This window comes from Triturus cristatus, chromosome 11 (assembly GCF_964204655.1).
Source record: "Triturus cristatus chromosome 11, aTriCri1.1, whole genome shotgun sequence".
In the NCBI taxonomy this organism is placed as follows: domain Eukaryota; kingdom Metazoa; phylum Chordata; class Amphibia; order Caudata; family Salamandridae; genus Triturus; species Triturus cristatus.
In genome coordinates, this window is record NC_140594.1 from 438,617,456 (window position 1) to 438,621,707 (window position 4,252).

The window sequence follows — 4,252 nt, forward strand, 5'->3', positions numbered from 1 at the left end:
TCTTTAATTTTGTGAAGTTAAGGAAGGATGGGGAAGAGGGTTGTGCAGTGGCAGTGTGCCCATTTATGAATCGGTTTATGGTATGGTATATGTTTTTCTGGCAAATTCCCATGGTTTAATACGTTTTGGTGATGAGTGTTCCAGCAGACAGGTACAGAAATTACACATTTCTGTGGATAAGACACCTTCGTGCTGATAGACACTCTTGTACTGTGGTAGAAGGCTGATAGCATTGATGGACAATTATGAAACTTGGTGCCATTGTAGATTTTAATGGAAGGTTACACTGTTTGTTTGTTACTATGGTGTAGTTAGGGTTCTAAGTGAGAGAAAAAAAAGTGGGGTGCTCTAAGAGGGGGTCAAAGCTCTTAAAGGGGTAAAGGGGTGTGGGTTATGCAAGTTAGGGTGTGGTCTAAATCAAGATAAGTATCATTGTGTGCTTTAGAAAATTCTCTCCAATTATCGTAGGTTCGAAAAAAAAAACGTTTAAAGGATTTCCCTTTCTTCTACAACGTGGGTAACCTAGCGTAATGTCTCCAGTTCTCAGTAGTGAGCAAAATAGGCATGCGCAAATCGATGTGCATGCTGTCACTGCAGTGTAATAAAAATTTAAAAAAATTGACTATCTTTGAGAGGTCCGAAAATAGGGCCTGGTAGAGAGGCGTTTGGAGGCTGCCTGAAAATAAGTGCCGGTCCCCAGACCCGGCCCAATTAAAGCGCAGTATCCATGCATCCTAAGCACTGCGCCATTCAACCATCTTTTAATTGATGTATATATTCCTACTTGTATATATATATACATAAATCTGTTTGTCCGCTTATTTTAAGCATCTATGAGCGCACCCGCCTATAGTAAGCACTGTGCCATTCATGCAGCGATACGCCTATATATGCATAGATATATCTGTCCCAGAATCAATCCTAAGCATTTATCAGCCCACCCGTCTATCGTAAGTACTGGCCTTTGCATTCATTCATTCATCCTTCCATCCATCCATACATTGATACATTGATCTATGTATCTATCCATTGATGCATTTGGCCATGCATCAACTCGCCCTTTATTCAACTATACGTTCTTATTTCCATGCATCGTCTGCCCCGATCTTAAGTACGACGTATTATACTCATCCAGCTACCCTCTTAAGGCGTTGAAAAGGCTTGCGAAAAGCATTGACAGGCAGATTTTTTTAATAAAGAATAACAAAGATTTGAGCTACTCTTTGTAGAGCATACTTCAACACCCTTCTCTGGTGGTGTTTTAAACAAAGGTACATCTAGCGAAAGAAATGTAAAGGAGCTTTTAAGTGTAATACGTTAATTTAGAAACATAACGTTTTGTCGAGTTGTTTATAGGTACACTGTTTTAAGGTGGCCGTGACTGACAGATACTGAATACCTGTATTTCTTATATTTGAGAAAGTATACCAGAGAGCTAATTTGGGGTGGTGAGAACCTGGAGTTCTATATTTCCATGTGAAGTACAGTATAGGAATATAAGAGTAATTGGAAAGCTTTTATGTTCATATTAAAGAGGGGTGTGAGAACTTAGTGAGGCAGGAAAAGTGTGTGTTTTCGTAGCTCTAAAACAAGACTGTGTGTAAGGTGAGAGCAGGTTCGTGCTGGAGTTGCCTTGTTGTGGTCGTTTGCAGAGGCGCAACCAGAGGGAAATTTCGGGGGAGCCTAATTCTTTCAGCAATAGGCAGAGTGGGCATGTAGGGGTTCTAAAAAGGGGTGAAAAAGAACAGAGTCTCCTTTACAAAAAAATGATGTTTTGAAGACCGGTGAAGTACTCGGGTGTGGTTCTGTGTGTGCGCCCGGGAAGCTGTGTCAGAGAGTCCGGGGCAATGGGCATTGCGCGCCTGGTGGTCTGTCGGCTAATCACCCCATGATGATGTTGCTGGTGCGTTGGAAAAAGAGAAGGGAAATACTGAGAGTAAATGGCTCTCTTTAAAGGATTTCCCTTCTCCTACAATGCGAGTCACTTGGCATGATGTCTGCACTTCTAAGTAGTGAGCAATGTGCATGCTCTCACAGTGTCACTGCAGTGCAATAAAGAAAAAAAAAGATTACGTTTGTGAGGTCGGAAACTAGAGCCCTATAAAGACCTGTTTTGAGGTTCCCAAAAATTAAGTGCTGGTGGTCATATCCCCAGAGACACCCCCTCCAGTTAAAGCCCTGGGTGCAGTGTTTGCGCAGTTGTTGATAAAATTGTTAGGTAATATTGGAAATTTTTATGTGTGCTGTTTGGTTGATAATATCATTATAAGTACTTAGATTTAAAAAAAAATACTGTTAATAAAGTTGTGTGCGGTGGGTTGCAGAGAATGTGGGGTGGTGGGGTGTGGCGGAGAGGTGAGAAGTATGCGGTAGTGCAGTTATATATAAATTGTAAAGGAGTATGTAAATAATTAAACAAATACTTGCTGTATGTTCTATAGTACTACTTGTCATCCTAGTGCTCATCTGTCGTGCTCTATCACATTGCAGCACTGGGTCTGGAAGTTTTTAGTGGAAGTTTTGCAATTGTATGTTATTATTTTAACATAGTGAAGAAATGTGAAAAATAATTGAACCTATTTTCTGTTTTTCAGAAAATTATTTCGTTTGGATTGAAATTTGGAAATGCCTAGAAGAAGTGAAAACAAAAGAGAAGAAAAATATATATTTGACGAAAAGGAAAGATCTTGAAGTAGAAAAAAATGCGACTAGTAGAGAAACTGTTTGTTTAAGTAAAAGCAAAAGACAATTTTTGAAAAGAATATTAAGAATATTTAATGAGAAAAACATCACACAAAGCAAAAAGAAGAATTTTTCAAGTAAGGTGAAGCAGAGTTCAATTTCAAATACGAGGAAATGGAAAGATGATAAAGAAATAGTATCTGGTACTCGGAGACAAAAACAATTTCAAGAAATTCGTCAGACTTTCTCGATCTAGAGTCATTCAGAATTTATTGAAAACATGCTGCAAATATAAAAGAAGAATGTTCCAATTCAAAGAGAAGCAGCGTATTGAATGTATAGTGGATACAATTTGAAACAGAAGTTGTTAATTTTGATTTTAAAGAGAATGAAAGTATTGGATAGAATAGTCAAAGTATTGGATGACAAAAGTAGAAAAAAAGACTTGTGAACACAACCAACTTTTGTAAAATCTTTAGTGGACATTGGAGACATACTTCTAGTACTGAGCCTTTTTTTAATGAGGAAAGTTACTTCCAGGAAAATAGTTTATCATTTTCAGTTGATACTGGAGGTCGTTGCTACGAAGTTCAGGATGGTGTTCCTCTTCCAAAGGAGGAAATGGTTGGTAAAAGTGCATAAGAGTTAATAGCTGAAGAAGTGCAAGGGAAACGTCCATGAGCTCCTGTGTATAAGTGGAGTTGTAGTAGCATTTGTAGTATTCGACAGGGATCCATTGATATAATGTGAAATTTGCTACGAGAATATACTCAGAAAGTATAAAACAGAAGATTAAGTTGTTACAAGGACTAGATCCATGTAATGTAAGAAAATATACTGAGAAGTATGGGCATTCTCTGGCTTGTCTTTCAAGAAAAGTTTGTAAAAGTGTTTTTCATCATTTGAGGATGTTAGCAGTACACCATTCAGAAATGCGGAACTTTGTAAAGAAACTGTACTATGTAAAAAGTCCTGCATTAAGTTTAAGTGAACTGAATGGAAGTCTTTTATATGGTTCTTTATCATATGTTCAAAAAAAGTGTGATGATATTGAAATGCGATATTTTGGTTCAGAAAAGCAGTTCATAGAAAGTGAAAGTTTGACAATTACAGATGTTGGAGGAGATGAGAAAGTGATTAGCACTGATCAGTTTAAAGAAAAAATTGGAAAGTTTAATGTAGTGTGCTCTGAAATACCAAACTATGTTTGTGTTTGTTGTCGACGTACTCATTATAAAAGTCAAAGTAGGAATGTTGATTTGTATTTGAAAAGTGAAAAGGAGAACAATGGTAAGTGGGAAGAATTTGCAACTTACTTGTTTGTTGAAGGTCTATTTGAGTTAGGTAGTGATCAACGTATATGTAAATATTGTTACAACAAATTAGAAGAGAACAAAATGCCTGCTAGAGCAGTGCATAATAAGTTGGAGTTAGTAGCTATTCCGCAGGAGCTGGCCAAATTGAATACATATGAGTCGGTTCTAATTCAATCTGTTCATCCTTTTCAAACTATAATTCGGATGGAGCCTAAAACAGGTAAACTGCCACCAACAAACTTGCAAAGAGGGCT